The sequence below is a fragment of the Streptopelia decaocto genome (genome assembly GCF_964273445.1).
Source record: "Streptopelia decaocto genome assembly, chromosome: 3".
In the NCBI taxonomy this organism is placed as follows: Eukaryota; Metazoa; Chordata; class Aves; order Columbiformes; family Columbidae; genus Streptopelia; species Streptopelia decaocto.
Window position 1 is genome coordinate 31,457,102 of NC_138656.1, and position 18,247 is coordinate 31,475,348.

Consider the following 18,247-nt stretch of genomic DNA (forward strand, 5'->3'; position numbering starts at 1 on the left):
ATATTGTCCCTGCTTTCCCAGGTGAACACGAACAGGCTTTCTTTGAGGGTCTTTGTACTATGAAGGCAATTAAATTCTCATTTTCAATGAGGTCCTGCAGCCTACAAACTGGATTTTGGCAGGGAGTTCTGAGAAATGGAACCAGTGACAGACTTCAGTGCCTGAAAGCTGAATTCTGCAATGAGTTATGTGTCCTGTAGGAGATCCAGTTGCTGTGGAAGGAGAGGGGTTGAGCGAGATATGGTAAAACCATTGCATGGAAGAAGGTCCTGGGTGGGGGGTTAGCCAGGTCTTCTGAGTAGAGCAGTCCTCTTGCTCTCCCTTGCTGCTCTGGAGGAAAAGATCTTCTGTCCATTTGAATATTCCCAGTGTGATATTGTCCCTAATCCTTCTTAAATACAAACACCAGACAAGGAACCAGAGTCTACCTTTCTTGTGCGTTATCGCTTACTGGTGAGACTTTTTGCCTAACTAGCAGGAGAGTCTGGCTCAATATTTTTTTGGCTTGAGAAAATCTTAAAACACACTTCCTGCCTCCCCTGTGCCACTAAGCAATACCTTTGTTTTTCAGAGACTCACTCCATTCCTCCTCGCTCAGTATGCTTCATTGACTGTGACAGTGCATGAAGCCTAATAATGGTAGACTAGTGGGCAGTAGAGAATGTTTGAGTTCTGGTCCAGTCCCTGCTCCCAGAACTGCTTAGGTTTTTTTCATGCTGACTCTTTGAGATAAGATCTAGAAACTATTCTGCACACAGTGCTCAGAACAGAGACAGTAATTGCAGCCGAATCATTTTCACAGATACTACTTTAAGAAAAGGAAAATGATCATCTACCACAGTTGCCATCATTAACCTTTTCTGCTTTTAAGGTTCAAGAGGGGAAGAAAGAAAAGCTGAAACACAGTGAAGAACAGTTTCTGAAGTAGTACTTCCATATCCAAGTAAAATTACTTTTAGACAGTGTTATGGGGTTGGATTAAACCCCTCTGAAACCTATTATATGTTATAGTAAATCAGTTCCTATGATGAAACTGCAGATCAGAAGCAGCAGTGCTGTACATATATAGCAAACAAAAGCAGATTTACCTTGTGGTATATAATCTTAGGTGCCCATATTCAAAATACTGAATAGCTACATAAATGAGTTTCACATTTGCAAGTGGTGATGTGATGAAAACATGCAATCAGTTATTGCTTATCATCTACTGTGTACTTTTTTGTCTGGAAACTGTGTGCTCCTGTCCCATGGTAAATTAAGTTTGGTTTAGAAGTATTCATTGAACCCACATAAATTTGCTGGTGATCACATCAAGGGAATTTTCAGTTACATCTGCAGGAAAAGTGCTAATCATTGATTGAGGTGAGAGTTAATGGCTCAGTGATTGGATTTCCTTTCTGAACACATCTATTTATCCTCAGAGATCAGGTAGCATGAGTAACAAGTAAACCTTCTCCATGTTAACTGCCCTGGTAACAGTATTTGCTTTCTAAGTTATCTGGTATGCCTTGCCAAACATTATTTTTGGTATAACTTTTTGACTACTTTACTATCAGTGGTCTGAATTAGAGATGTGCTCATCCAGAACTATACATTGTGGTGCTTAACGTGTCATTACAGCAAATTGCTTGGGTTTTACATTAAATGGAGAAGTGCCTCAGCTCTTTAGTTTTGTTTAGCTTGGTATTGACCTGTGTAGCAATTTACTACCTTAGGAAAGCATTTGTGGTTTTCTTTAAGTGCAGTGCTGTCAGCTGGTGACTAACTGCAAGAAGAGCTCTTCTGTCATCACCTCTGCTGTACACAGCCTCCATCAGACCCAGGGTCAGTACTTGGCAATTTAGGGTCTCAGTATGAGTACAGCAGCAGTGTTTGGATGGGAACCTCTCTGAGTGAATTCAGGTTTTGCCTAAAGTGCAGCTCTGGGCTCTGTTCTTGAGCTCATCCTCTGGAAAGAAAACAAGGCCTGTTCCTTCCATGGTCTAATGGCACTGAACTTGCAGGAGCTTTCTAAAGCACAGAGCAGCCCTTATGGGAACCTCTGGATCAGATCTGCTTGCTGCAGTTCCTGTTTTCCACATCACGTTTTAATTCTGTGCCTGAAACTTTTTGTCATCTTGTTATGGCAGACTATACGTTTTGTGTGTTACTGGTTTTACAGAGATCTCTGTACACATGATCACTACAAAAATGAGCTATATGTTATATCTACACTCCACAGGGTATTTAAAAAAGATGAAACCAATCTCAAAGATGCAGTGATTTCAAATCAGGTCCATCTTTTTGAAACACCCTGTAAATCCTGTGTTTGTTTTCATGCTGAATTGAAACTATGCCTACAGTTTTCATATTCAGTTCTCGCTGTAAATATCAGTCATATCTTACATACTCTACTTATGCAAGGAAATGCAGATTTTCCATATCTGGGGTTGAATGCAGAGGATAGGGCCTCAGGGGCGGAGCTTGGCATTTTGAGATTATATGGTAGAGTTATCTCTTGGTGCTTAAGTGTCTTCAGATCAGGAGCGGTGGGGGCAGAAAAATGTTTTCCATGGGTTTCACTATCAGGAGCCCATTGTAACAAATGGCTCATAAGGGACTGAGCTATTCTGTTATTGTCAGTCATGTGTTTGGTCACGTTGATGGTATCAGGTTAGTTTCAGTTAGTTCATGTAGGATTTTTGTCTTTGAATAAATAAACAAATGCTAATTGAATTGTAAATGCTTTTTAAGACAATCTTAAATTATCAAAGCATGATAAGCAGGGGTAGGATTCCTCAGTGAATACAGTGCTTCCAGGATTCATGCTCATACTTTCAAGTCTGTAGTCTGTATTTTTTTTCCACCTAAAGCCAGCACCACCACTGTTACATAGTCATTAGGTATCATTATTTCCACTTGCAGAAGAAATTTTTAATAAGAGATTTAATTATTTGAGACAATTTAGCTTATCTTTCCAGAATATCTATGAACTGCACGTATATTGGTAAAACCTAAGCAAGGCTTTCAAAGAAAATTTACTGCATGAACATAAGTATGCAATTCATAAAGGAAATTGTGCTTACCCTATGGCTAAGCATTACAAATTATATCATTGTAATGTGAGTAGTCTGAGATCTATGTTTACAGGAGAAGTTGTTACTAGAGAGACAGAGAAGGTAATAAACACAATAATATAACATTGTTGTAGAGACAGTCTTGTTTTTTTAAATTAAACATTTTGGAGCCCAAGGGCCTAAATGTCTGTAGTTCCTTTTTCTGTAATAATGTTGATGTTTTAATCTCTGTTTTTTAATTGATGAGTGCTCTGAACACCGGGGTGTTTCCTTGTCATTTGTATAGCCATAATGGGCACATGCAAAGATCTACTGCAAAGGAGCCTTGCAGTGGCAAGTTAGCAGTGCTTTTCAACTTAATTAGCAGTTGGCTGTGTCTTTGAAACTACAAGTTCCTCTGGGCGAAGGCTTGTCAGTAGTCCATAAGGTACTACAAAAACACAGGATAAAATGTTACTTGAAGTTTGTACTTGAAGGAAGGACCTCAATCCAGCAACCTCCTGGGTGTGTTGGAGTACCTTGATGAAGGAGCCTGTGCCAGAGAAGCAGCAAAACTCACATTGTGTCTCATTCTTAGGAAAAACTGGTTCTAGGGAAATAGTAAATCAGCTTCCTGTGATGCTGAAAATCAGTGAAACATTTCTGTAAATAAGTATTCAAATCTGACCATTTGCATAGTGAAGAAATTTTTGAAGGGCTTGAACCTGGGTATGGTTCCCCTCTCATTGAAATTAGTTACAAAATCTTCTTGTCATGAAAGCATGCTATTATCATTAATTATTTTGAAAATTTCACCTCACATTTTCCTTGGAATTTCCATGTCCTTTTTTTTTTTTTTTTCTGTTGGCTGCCTCTGAAGGTAAAATGATGTAACTGAATTTTCCTCTTAAGGAGTGAGCCAGATGATCTTCATGTGTGCATGCAAGACAAACCTGAGCTCCTTTCTGCAGCAAAGTTGTCACAGTGACTGTAGTAAGAATTTTGGCCCGAGGACTATGGATTTGTCTCTTTGATATGGTTGTGAGTGTTACTTCCATTTCCCCCCCCCCCCACCTCCCCCAAAGTTTACAACAGAAACTTTCTCAGTTTTAAAAAACAGATGAGGAAATTAAAACTGTCATTTGGGCTTTTAGGAAAACATACTATGAAGCTGGCTAATGTAGATTTTTTCAAAATATGTCCTATGGACAGATTTTACTGTGAATGAAATCTGTTAACCTGGAAGCAGTAGATGACAACAGTACAGAGTGATGAAAGTTTAGTTTCTAATCTCTTTTACCCTGCTGAGTGCCACTACTGTAATTTCACTTACTTCAGGAAATCACCTAGGCTTATATCAATGTTATGATATGAGGAGAGGCAGATTCCTATTATATTGGATACTACCCATGAATGATTTTGCTTGGCTGGAGTTTGCCTGACTGTGATCTTTGAGGCTGGGACTGTAGTGAATGACAGATGGATCCAGGCCACAGATCTGCAGCAGATGTTTGAATGGGCAGACCACTGTGCAGACCAAATGTCCTGGCAAACACAGAAATGCTGGAAATGTGGAACTGATTTGGAAGACCTGAACCATCTTGCTTTACATCTGGAGAGAAAAAAAGAAAAAGAAAATAGTACAAGAGCTGTCATGATGGCAATGGGTTTGATCCTGACCCTGCGGGTGCCAGGGGGAGTGCTGCTGCTGGCTTTCTTTTTGAAGAAACAGGTGGGCACTGAGGATTGTAACCATCCTGATTGAGGATGTCTGTCCTCCACTGGGACATTGTGCTTCATTATTTTTCACTTGCAAATCATGCAGCAGCATGTCCTAAGAAAGTGTTGCTTCATCTTTTTTTTTTTTTTTCTTTTTGTGAACATTGCCGTATATCTCAACTTTGTTCTTGCAGTCTCTCTGTCACATTAATATTAGATTACTGTAGCATACTTGAAAAGAAGAGATGTCCTTCAGGTACATTGCAAAGACTCTATGTTTGCCTAGGCATTTGAAAGGCTGTATAATGGAGAAGAGGGTGAGAGGTCACATTAATAGTTGTACTTCTAGTACATTTTTCAAAATATTTATTTCAAAGCAATTTTTGTGACTTTAGAACACCCATCCTAATGTGCTTCACAACAAAAGTGCCTAAATACCTCTGAAAACAGCATTGACTCAGAATAAGAAAAAGATTTAGGCATCTAAAATCAGCAGTGTGACCCAGAAAACTACTGTTTAATGTCTAGCTGTCTGTAGGACTAAGGTTTCTAATATGCCAAGTATTCTGTTCTTTCACATGTTCAGACCCACATCTATTTTGACAAAGTTAAATCTCTCAGCATGTGTTGCTTGCTGAAGCCATTTGAAATCTTGAAACAAGGTTTTCCTCTGTGTTCGTGAGGGGCCTGGTCTGCCATACCTAAAGCACCTTGACTACACTGAAGATTGTACACATCACAGTAGTCACAACTGCTCTCACTCATGGAGCAAGAATATGAATGTCTGAGCTGATGAAGATTTATGGCAAAAATGGGAATATGGATGAGGGGTGTGGAGATAAAAGATCTGAGGCAGGAAAGTCCTGTACTGAACAATGGGTAAAAATGCAAAAATAGTTCAGGGAACAAGGTTGTTACCCAGACAACTCTTTCCCAAATGCATACTGTCCTCGCTGAGTGCAACGCTCATGCCCTGTTGCTTTCTTCTAATCATGTTCTTTGATAAGTAATAGCACAGCTGCAACAGGAGGGAGGGAGGGAGGGAGGAAGTGTTGCCATAGGGTTCATTAGCAAGCAAATGCATTCCATGAAAAGATTCTGAATCAAGTTGCTCAATCAATACTGGGCTGTATATTTACGCTTTTCTGGCTCTTTTAGCTAAGGAACCTCTGTGCTGCTCTCTGGTCTGTTGCCTCTGATTGCTGCCTCACCTCAAAGGTTTATGAATGTTCTGACAGAACAGAATCTTCTTTGTCTCTGGCACCTTCAGAGTTTAGATCTCTACTCAACAGGCACCCTTAAAAACTTATAACTCCGAACTCACTACTGAGGGAGCAATTTTCTGCACACTTGGTTTGCAGTGTGTATGAGTGTGGCATCTTAGGAAGACATTTAAACTCTTTCAGAAACCTACTGGGCTCCATTTTGAAGTTTGATGGATTCTTACTCTTATTATTTTTACTGGAAGACTGTCCCAGATCATCACATGTCCATTGGTTACAAAACTTCTAAATTTCTCTTCAACATGGTCTTTTAACTTTTAGTGTCCTGTGTGTTTTCCATCAGCCCTTTTTATTTTTCTTGGGGCTCTAATAGGCTTACAAAGATAAACTACTTATTTTCTCTCATTTAGTCCTTACAACTGCTTGTTCCTTACCTTCATTATAACATTCAAAAGGCAAAATAAATATTGGGCAGTTTTTACATGGAAATCAAGTTAAGGAAAATGATGGGTCATGTCTTTATCCATCTACATCTTGAACACTTTATCATCCCATTTCTTCTTTCCACACAACTTAAGATCCTTCCCATACATTCAGTAATTTTCATACCTGATATTATCCTCCAAACAAAGTAGAGCTGGACTGATTTTCTTTTGTCTTTAACTTCCCCTTTCTCTCCTGTCACTGAGGAATCCTACAGATTTTGCCTAGCTTTACCTGGCTTTATCCAACCCCACAGTCTATCCCAGTGTGGTTTTGGTTTTCTGCTGTCTGTCCACCACAGACCTGGCATCAATCCGTTCAGTGCTGCTTTGTGTACCATTCGTGGAAACTGCTGTGGTTGCTATATAAAAGCATTGCCCTTGTTGCTACTGACCACTTAGCAAGTTTTGAATTGCTCATTCTGGAGAGGCACCTGTGTGGAAGCTGTTGGTTGGTGCTGGTGTCTGTATATAAACCCCTACAATATGTTTGTCCTACTCCTGCAGGAGTTAGTGCCATTCTTTCCCTGGTGACATAGTTATGGTTGCTGTAAGTCCGGGGAGGGAGTAGGGTGCCAATGGGGAGCAAACTATGACCTCAACTCTTGATGTGGTTTAGCCCTGAAGCAACTATTAGGTTACCCCAAATTGCACATTTGAGACAAAGTCCTTACTGAACTGCTGACCAGTGGAGAACTGGGATCTGCCCTGCCTCTTCCACCTTGCAAACATCTGCTGGACCTTCTGTTCATCTTGTTCTGGGAGACAGAGTGGTGGTGGTTCACACTACCATATTGGCAGCTACAACAACAGTGCAGTTCCTCCTTAATGTATAATATTCCTGAGAATTCAACCTTAAATGCCAATGGTTTTAAGCTGGATCTTTAACTGAATATAATTTAATAGGTATATAGTATTTGTAAAAGGATGCATCTTTCTCATATTCCTACAATATTTTCGTGTCAGCTTACATCTCTTTATTCTTGTATGCCCTGAATAACTTGATAGATGTCACACACAGCAAAACCTACTGTGACTTTTTTCCTCCAACAGACCCTGCATGTGTTCAGTTTTCCAGTCTGGTCTCTTGCACATCTATAGGACCAGACCTTGTGAGAAAATTGCACTTCTATACATAATGGTGAGCTAAGAAAGATCATTTCAATATTGCCTCTAAGTCTGAGGGTCTTATTTTGTGTTGTTTATTTTTTTTAGTTCTCCCTCACCCTGACATTTATTAGATAACTTACACATACAGTCTCTACAGCACAGACAGGATCTCAGGATTCCCATGGGAAGTGGGTTAACCGGTGGTTCCATTCTGCCACTCTTTATTTCAGTGCACCCAATTTTCCAATGCAAAATAGAATCATTTCATAGGAGGAGCGTAATGTCCCTACTAGGTTAGCCCATAGCTGAGTGGTTAGGACATTGTCATCTCCAGGTTGCTCTGGAGAAATTTTTAATGCATGCAACATAGTCTGAGAGGGGTATTCAATAGAGGAATATTGATTCCTTCTCTTGAGAAAATGCTTTAAAATAATGTAATGCTTTAAAATAATGTAATGCTTTAAAGCTTTGGGACCCATGCCCTGTTTCTGAAAGAGATGACTTGAAAACCTAGCTTACTAAATAAACTTCAAAGTTACAGTGTCTCATTGGATTAAGGAACCTTTCCCTGCTTAGCAATTAGGCAACTAACTCCCATGTTTTGTCAGGGCCTCACTCACAACAGAGTTTCCATTGGCGAGCTCACTCTTGTAAATCCCTTTGTGTGGAGCCTAATTTTGGATTTCAGACTATAATTTGGCAAGTGAATGGAAAGAACAAAAGATATGTAGGAATTAGTCATTATAAGGACTCCCAGTTATCCCTGTGGATGTACCCTATGCTCTTTAGTTGGAAGAAGTTCACACATGGTGAACACAGGTTTATAGCTGTATTAGCCAGTCCTAGTCTTAGAGGCTTAGTTAGCATAAAGAACTAGATTTGTCTTATAATTTTATTCCTGCTTTATTACTTCATTTTACAATATGCACAATAAATTTGGGCTGTTACTGTAGATGTTGGGTGAAACCTGAAATGGTAGCAGAGCCGAGGTACCAGGGAGGAAGAAGAGCCTGTTGCAATAGGACAAGTGGTAATGGTTTTAAACTGAAATAGGGCAGATTCAGGCTAAACATGTGGAAGAAATTTTTTTACAATGAGAGTGCCAAAACACTTGAACAGGTTGCCCAGAGAAACTGGTATATGCCCAGTCCCTGGAAAAATTCAAGACCAAGCTGGACAGGGCTCTGAGCATCCTGATCTAGTTGAAAATGTCCCTGCTCATTACAGGAGAATTGGACTAGATGACCTTTAAAACGTCCTTTCCAACCCAAACTATTTTATGATTCTAAGACTAAGAAATATTTATACTTCCTCCTGGTAATTATTGTGTGCATGAAATCTCACAAGGTGACCTTGTGACTCCTCTAAAATTGCATTGCTTAATCTTCTTACCTTTCATCCTTTGTGAATCTTTCATTGTCATTTACTATCCCTCTGATCATCTGTTTTGTGCTGCTCAATCCATCATGAAAGAGGTGAGTTCGTATATTGGAGAGAAGCAGTCCTTGTTCTTTCTGTGCCCTCTCTCTAGTGAAGCTCCAAACTGTCCTTCCCGCTTTCCTGAATGTCACTTACAAGCAGTCCTGGCACAGTGCAGCTAGGAACCTCTTCTGTTGTTGAGAATACTACCATGGCCATATTTGATGGGAACAAATAACATGTAGAGAGATTTGTGGAATGGAACTGTTGGGAAGACAGCGCTTTTCATCCCTGGAGAAATTCTAGCATCAACATTTGTTTTCTCCTTGATTGGGGGCAAAATGTCAAATCGTCAAGTAATTTTTTTTTAAATTCTGTGAAGAACAATGTGGAAAAGTGTAAACAACCTTACTGAGTTCATCTGTAAAGATAACTGAGACATTCAATTTTTCTCATGTTCCTACATGGTGCACATAATCCAATGGCCAAGGGCATATCTTATCTGTAAGCTGCCAAATGACTTACGGTCTGAGGCAAAGATATTTGTGCCTCTCTGCTTGTAGCCTGAAGGACCAGATCCTGTTTCTTTGCAGTCTCAGAGATCAGCACAAGTCAGGATATTGTCTAAACCTATTGTAGTAAGACTGGTAGCAAGATGATATAATGAGTCTACAACCCCCGAGTTCTCTGTGAATATTACTTATTTCTTAAATGGAATAGTCAGGGAAAAAATGTTTCAAAACTCCATCTTATTAGGAAATTACTTTAGTATTTTTCAGTACTTCTATTATGAAATATTGATTGGAAAGCACTGCAAGTTTCATGAAATGCCATTGGATAACTGATGTCACACTGTTTAACCATCAGGTGTCTCCCTGTGAGCAAAGACAAGCTTTTTTGTTCTTCTCCCACAATATTCTAAATATCCTACAGTATTGTAGCATCTTTTCATTCCATCAGTTCTTCCTTCCATCAATTCCCTGTACTTCTCAGCACATCTGTCTTCCCACTGACTGTCCAGATCTCCACAGCATCTCATCTCACTCTTTAGAGTACTCTTTTCTTCCTCCTGCAACCATCCCTCATCTCTGAGTGATTTTCTGGACCCTTAGGGACATTTATTTTCTCTGCTCTTAGCTTCCAGTGTGATCCAGGATGGAATAGGAAAGGATGGCAGACATTCTTGAAATAAACAGCAGAAAAGAAGGTGTGAGTAGAGAATGGAAATTTCAGTAGAATATTAAACATGATGGCATTCAAAAATACCACAAGGGTCAGTTTGTCGTGCAGCTTGTCCATCCCTATTCAGACACAATACAGTCACTTTCAAATAAAGATAAACTGTGAAGAAATAATTAAATAAATTTTAAACAGTCTCAGTGTTGAAGAGGTTTACATTAAAACCAATACTGATGTAAAGATGTAATTTCTGTCTTTTTAGTGGTGTAGTCTTATATCAGAGACTTATAGTCTTATATCAGAGACCAGAGAAATACTTTTTTTACTGATGTCCCAGATACTCTTTTTAGAAAGCTTATTTATAAAGAGAGACTGATATAAGTAGAATAAATGCAGGTGTAGCAAAGAATCAGAAGGGGTAAACATTATTTTTTTCAGTTGTCTTAATTCTGCCTTGAGCTAATAGGGGATACATAGTCCTTTCTCAACTAAATCTGTGTGCATCCTTGTAAATTTTGTTTTTTAAAGCAAACCTGTGCAATGTTGAACACTTTTGCTTCTCAATGCAGAGGTGGCTGTCCGATAGTAGTAGTGAAATGTAAAAATTATTCTAGTGTAAAAATTATTCTAGTGAAAGAGGAGAAACTTTAGTGAGATTACTTTGGATGACACTACCACTTTTTTATTATTTTGGTTAGCCTTCCAGGTGATTCTGTTGTGAATTATATTCTAGAAAGAACTTCCAAAGAACTGAAACTCTCCAATATGAAAGGAATTGAAAACAATTGTTTTCCTTAAAAATGTTTTGCCTAGAATCAAACAAACAAGTTACTTAGGAAACTTCATAGCTATACTCTGTTCAATTTCTGTTTAAAAGCTATTGTCTGATGTGCTTGTTAGAAGTGAGAACGTAGACAATGCTAGCCTATTACTCATGGCAATTCCATATTTATTTAATGTGTGCCTTAGCCAAGCAATGTGTTATGTCACAGAATGTAAGTCAAGACTGCACAGCTTTATAACTAAGATTAATATGCAAAAGTTACAGGCTAAAAGTGTTTGAGTTTGGAACAGTAACTGCATGTTCAATGGCATGCTCTGAATGCAAAAACCTTGTTTTTCTTTATAAATCCCACCATAGTCTGTTCATCTTGAAATACAAAGTGTTCTGGCAGTGGATAGAGTTTTCTTTCCCACTTCATCTCCTGACATATTGTTTTCCTTCTTAGTGGACATTTAGGTTCTATTTTCTTATTCAAGCTGCTTGAGCTCCTTTTCTTCTTAATGTTGAACTTTTTTGCCACTTCATGCCATTGTCTGCATTCCATATTTTTTTTAGGTTCACCTTGCTTTCATCTGAGCTACCCCAAAATAACCCTGTAGTACATATCTCATGCACTCTGGTAAATTACACTGGACCTTTTCCTTACCCGGCACAATTTCCTTAGTGAGGAAGATTATTTCAAAACTTTTTGGAAGTACACCTTTCTCACTACAGGCTACCCTAAAAGTTTTGAATATCCATTATGAGATTCTGTGTTTGGAGAAGTTATTTAGAATGGCTGGAACTGAGTGACAACAGGTTTGGCATAGTGGTTTGTTTTTTTGTGTTTGTTTGGTTTTGGTTTGTTTTTTTTGTTTGTTTGTTTGTTTGTGTGTTTGTTTGTTATAATCAAATTGTATATTAGTTATCTTAACCATTCTCTACTAACTAATCCTTTCAAAGATTTCTCATTATTTAGTGACTGGTCATGGACCTGAAGAGTAGGGAAACTGTTCTTCCAGTGCTTTGTGCTTTGCGGTTTTGCATTGTCAGCGTGAGAAAAACGCCTGCCCTCCCCGTAAATGTACTCTCAGAGAGACAGATGAAGCAAGGTGTCAGTGCCACATATGCAGGAGGAGTAGGATTTTCCTTGGAGCAGCAGAGCTAGTACCACTTCACAGAAGACACCAGTTTGATACTATATCACAGGGTGTTCCTCTTCTTGTTTTCCTGTTATTTATGAAGCATACATGAGACCTGTTGATCTGTTTAGATTTCACCTCCAAGAACAGACTTCATGTGCAAGTCTTTAGGAAGAATCACAGCCTTAAGAGTTGAACACAACATTAACAGGTTGCAATATTCAAAAGGTCATCATGGAAGCTGAGCTCTGCCATCCCTCCTCCCTCTCTTCTGCAAGGTACTTAAATGACTGATTGCCCTTTAAAGCAGCCTACAGCCTAGGTACTACAGAAGAAACCAACCTATCAGCAATGGATCCTACACTTCAAAGTCTGTCAAGGACAAACAAATAAAGCCATTTCCTTCAAAGAAAATTACAGTTATGGCCTAAGACATGAATTACTATCTATTGACATAAATCTTTATGAATTGAGAAAATATCATAGCCTATTTGCTGGTTTTAGATGTGCCACTGCTCTTCTCCCCACAAGCCCAGGATTTACTAATGCTCTTCAGCTACAAGAAGATCTGATGATGTTTCAGGGAATGACAGTCTAATGGGGAATCAGGTCCCACAGACATAGAGCGAGACTATAGAGAGTCTGGTATAACCATGTCCATAGCGTACTTGAGCAGCACAGCATTGCTCAGTTCAGCAGCAACTGTCAAAGCAGTAAATTACACAGATCATGAGGCTTGAACAAGATAATTAAGAAAAGTGATTGATACATTCAGGAAAAGAGCAACACCTTATTTTGATTACTTGTCTTCACACATACGTGAATCAGAGGATCTGCCTCTGGGTAGGGGAGCTATTTATAGAGGCTGGTAAGGGCCTTATTTCCAAACCATTCTTGCTGCCATGTGCAAAGGAACTTTACATTGTATACTTCATTTTATGCTGCAGAGCCTGATATATAAATCTCTTATTTTTGGCAAGTAACCTACACTCTTATGTAAATTCAACTGTTTAGTCTACAATTGAAAAGATTTCTGTGTAAAAAAAAAACTATAGCTTTAATGTAGTGGCTTTAATCACAATTTGTCTCTTCTGTCAAATAGCCATTAATTTTTTGCAGTTACAGTCAATATCTGACGCTGTTCTTCCCCCTTTATGTTAGTGTCTGACCTTCCTTTATTCTATTCACGAAGTTGGCTTTTATGCCATCTTTGTAACCATCAGTTAGAGGAACATTAAATCAAGTAAAATATTAAAACAAAACAACCAGACTTGAAAACATAGACATGGAAATAAAAGTGAGACAGAATTCTGTCAAACTCTGAAGAGGAGTTAAAAATGAGCAGGTGCCTGAAAACAAGGAGGTCTCTGTAAGGTAGGCAGGTAGTACGTCAGGTGGCAACATGAATAAATACACTTCCTCTGAATTCACTGGAGTTTCATTGTCTTAGGATAATGTCAAGTTAGGTCATTAACATCTGATTTACTACCTTATTTTAGTGTATTTCTTTTCCTATATGGATCTTTATATGGGAACATTATCCATTCGTTCAAGGAGATGTGTAGCTACTTCAGTTTTTCTGAGCGTGAAATCTAAACAGATCAACAGGTCTCATGTGTGCTTCGTAAATAACAGGAAAACAAGAAGAGGAACACCCTGTGATATAGTATCAAACTGGTGTCTTCTGTGAAGTGGTACTAGCTCTGCTGCTCCAAGGAAAATCCTACTCCTCCTGCATATGTGGCACTGACACCTTGCTTCATCTGTCTATCTGAGAGTACTGAAATGCTTTTGAGGTGACAGTGGCTGCTCAGATGACAAAAGTAAAGGACAGTATTTAGGCAAATGTGACTTTTGAGAAGAAACAGAGAAATACTGTTTTTCAGAATATCAGTCCTCATGGTGTACACTGTTTTTCTCAGAAATTTTAGCTAGCGCTTGTTCTAGTTACATGTTTAAAAACATGGATTTGTTGGCTAAAAATGCATTATGAATTCATTATTACTTTCTGCAGTGCTTCCATACTAGGGTTATCAAATCGTATTTTATACACTATTCACTTTATTCTTTTTGCAGTCCTGTGGCTCTTGTACAAGAAGTTTCAGCACACCTGATTTGCCATCATCTAAACTAAGGCAGAGTTCTGGTGTTTTAGGTCAAATACCTAATTTTGGCTAGGGTTCTGCATCTTGAACACATGTTTTTTGTCTGCTTATCCATTCATCTTTGCAATACATAAATTAGTTTTTCCTGCTGAGAAGCTTTAAATAATACAAAGGCATATTCCAGAAAGCAGAAAAAAATAGCTTGCTCCCTGAGTACTGTGCACACTAGATCCTTGTATACAGTAGTGCTATATGTGGGAATTGCTTGACTGGAGTACCTGGAGAGGAGCAACTACTGGGTAATGTCCTTCCTGTGATGGGACATCTATAAAGTTTGCTCTTACTGAGGTAGCACTGCAAATCTTGCTCTCATCAAAGACAAAAGGAATGGCTCTTCCTCCTAGCTTCCATTTTTTGTGATGTTTGTAGTTTCTTTGAACTTCCAGGGTCTCTGTATGTTGGATTTAATTGACCAGTTGGCTAAGTTGGAGAAAAGGGAGAGGGAAAAGATAGGATGGGAAAGATGAAAGAGTAATATGTAAAGCTCCTTCTCACTAAGATATCTTTCCCCTTACCTTTAAGATAATTTTCCTTATTCTTAAGATTTTTTTTTTTTTTTTTTTGGTAACTTAGATTGCATGACTCTTTCCTCTTTTTGATTTTTCTGCTCTACCAATATAGGAAGTATCAACAGAGGCACGCGAGGTCACTGTGAGGAATTGGGTTACTGTTTTTTCTTTTCCTCTGCTTTTTGAAACATCAAGTTGTATACTGCAAATACTAGTGTTTTCAAGCTAGAAGGAATATAATGCAGAGCAGAGCACTAAAGCACCTCTGGCACTGTCAATTTTTGGCTGCTCTTGGAAACAAGCTTGAACTTTATCTTAATTCAGCTCAGGACTTTTTCAGTGGTGGTCGCAGTACTGAACAGCTTTTTAAAGCTACCCAGATGCCTTGAGCCAAGCACTTGCACAACGTAATTTTACAAAGCTTTTGATCTCTTATCCTGGGCAGCTTTGCCTCTGTTAAAATTAATTAAAACCAAAATTGTCAGGCACTTGACCTGATGTTTTAGGTGGACTATTACGTACTAAATTGCTTGCATGGTACCAGTGCATTTTTCAGAGACGTGCTCTCTTCTTCTCCCATGGAAGTGGGAGAACCCCATTGAGCGGGCTTTAATTTACCATGAATCTTCCCAGCTCCAGGTTAAGCAGGGCTCTGAGAAGAAAGGGGACTGTGGAAGTCATGTTTGTGCTCATCACTGATCTTTGCCCAAATGCGGTGTAGGCAGGCCCACACATGGCAGCATACTCTCAGGGTGTGCTGGTGCCTTTACCCATGAGTATGGACACCCCTTGGCAGTGGAATCCCAGCTCTCTGCTGGCTGGTGCGGTGAGGTGACTCATTGCTAATGCCAGCAGGCCTGACACAAGGGTTCCTGAGCCCCACTGGCACCTGTTCCTTTGGGAACTTGGGGAGAGGCTTGGAAATGTTCTTTCCAATTAAATCTGCAGAGGTAGAAGAAAGGATTATTAGTGACTTTTCTATGTGCAGTGGGCAGTCCTGAGCCCTCTGCAGCTCAGCCTGGGCTTTGTGTCCCAGTGGTGTTTCTGGGAGCGTGGCACTTCCCAAGAGGGACTCTGTTTTTCCATCCAAGAAGGCAAGGCAAAAAAAACAAAGAAAAGCCACCGCCAACACCTTAGAACGTGCCTTGATATAAGTTATAAAAGTGTCTGTGCCCTTTCTGTGGGATGCTGGCAACATACAGTTAATTAAGAACACATCTGTTCTTCAAAGGAGGGAAAAGGTCGGCTGTGTTTTGCTGTGAATATTTTTTTTCTTGCTCTGCCCTGAAGTTAGGCTGGCAGTAACAGCAACTTTTCTGTTTAGCTCTCTTCGTTACTTCTACATATAGAACATGCATTTCATCTACTACACAGTCCTTGGCAATACAGAAAGAGAAGACATATTTTTCTATCAATGTAATAGAGGTATATTGAGAATGACAACAAAAATTGAATATAATGTCTAACAAAATGTATTCTCTAGATCCTACTAAATTCTACAGGCTCAGAAAATGTCATGAAAACAGGCTTTAACTATAGCATTCTTTGCTTCTTAAACAATGAAATAAGAGGAGTAAAACGTTTGGAGATTTTTTTCCTGAGGAAGAATACTTTCCAAACAAATTCTAGACCCTCTACAAATAGACCACATAAAATAATTGCAATTTACTTTATAAAATTAGCCAGAGCTGTTCAGGAGAGAATTGCATGTTGGTAAATTCCCTGGGAGATGTACCTTTCAAGTGTGATGGTGTATCCCTTTGCAAACGGCTAGCATGCGGTCATCGATTTGCTAAACCATCAAGAATAGGCCTAAGTAAGACAGAGTCAGTGTGCTGATTCTCTGCACAGAGGTGAATTTAATCTTTAGAGAATGGATGGCTATTCTTTTTATAACCCTGACCCGAGATACAGCTGCAGCTCTCTAAAGATATAGGTGTGCACACCTGTGAACAAAATCCAGATTTATTAGCCTCCTTATAATCATCTCCACAGGCAGAGGATGTGCTTTTGACCTGGCCTTCCTTATCCTTCCCCATCCAAGTATGTGTGCAGTATATTTCACAAAATGAGCAGAAGAGAATTGACTCATCATGCAGTGAACACCTGCAAAGTTGTGTTTTTTTTTGTTTTGTTTTGTTTTGTTTTTTTTTTTTTTTTCCAGAACCTTCACTTCTTGATAAAGGTAAGAAACTATATGGTGTAGACCATGAAACCTTTACTACCACTTTTTGTGTCCTTTTTAGGGCTGTTTGACACATATATGTACGTGCTCTCAGGCTAGTGACTAATCTTGATATGGGGCTTGAGTAGTAGAATTGTATAAGTTCTTCTGTGTCTGGTGCTTTACCTCAGTTTAAGGGTCCAAACTTTAGCCATTGTGAGCTTACTTTAATTTGATTATACCTAGAAGCTGGAGGTGGAGAGAGCCTGCCTGTTCATCATATTTGATTCAGGGTTTCTCTATGGGGTATTTATCAGGGCATCAGCCAGGGGAACTCCAAATACTGCACTGTTAGAAGTAAATTTTTTTCCCTTCAGGAAACTGCACAGAGGGGCATGGCACATAGGCTGCATGCATACTCTGTCTGCATTTACCCTGCCAGGTTTTATATCTCTGCTGTATTGAAGTGTGGTCACTAGACAACCAAAGTGATAAACAACAGCAGCTTTCAAACAGGGAATGTGAGCTGAACAGTGTTGTCTTTCCTGCCTTTGATAAAGAACTTGTGTCAGGTTCTTTAGGGAATTTGGACTTGCAGCAGCCTCCTGAATCTGACAATGTGACTCTACAATCTGGACATCCAGCCTTCAGCTTAATATATCTTCCATTTGGGGCCATCTTCTCCAATATGAACAGTAAATTAAAATTCAATCTTATATGCCTCCAGAATGCCTGTTTTTCTTTAAAATACCTTCAACAATTTTATTGAATAATGTCATCAGTGCAGAAATTGTGTGATGTGCATAGAGCTGGTCAAGAATAGCATAGGGGAAGACTCACTAAAGGTTTTTAAAAGTTGCATGCATATTATACATTTTTTCTAGAAAAATGAAGCCTCCTCAAATCTACTGCTGTTCACAGATGTTCACTGAAACCCCAGTCAGTCTAGAGAATATAAAAAAGGTGTCAACATTTAAATGCCTTCATAACCTTATGTTGGTGATGTTACTGCTGATCAAGAACTCATGCTGTGGCTGGAGTTAATAGCAGGAGGGGTGAGCTTAAATCTTAATCATTATGTGGTTATTTGCCTTCTTGAAGTTTTTCATCCTATTTGCTTGACAATACCTAAAAACATGCTACTTCTACAGGTTGTCTTTGACCTCCATTTCAATTTAATTGCTTCCCACCAAAGGAACTTCCCTCATTCATGCTCTGAACCTGATTAATAAACACATGCACCTCTGTTTTTCTTAAATAATGTGCACAATTAGCTTTCTTTGCTGCCATCAGGGGTAGCAGTTTGTGTGTCTGCAAAGGGAAATACTCAATAGGAA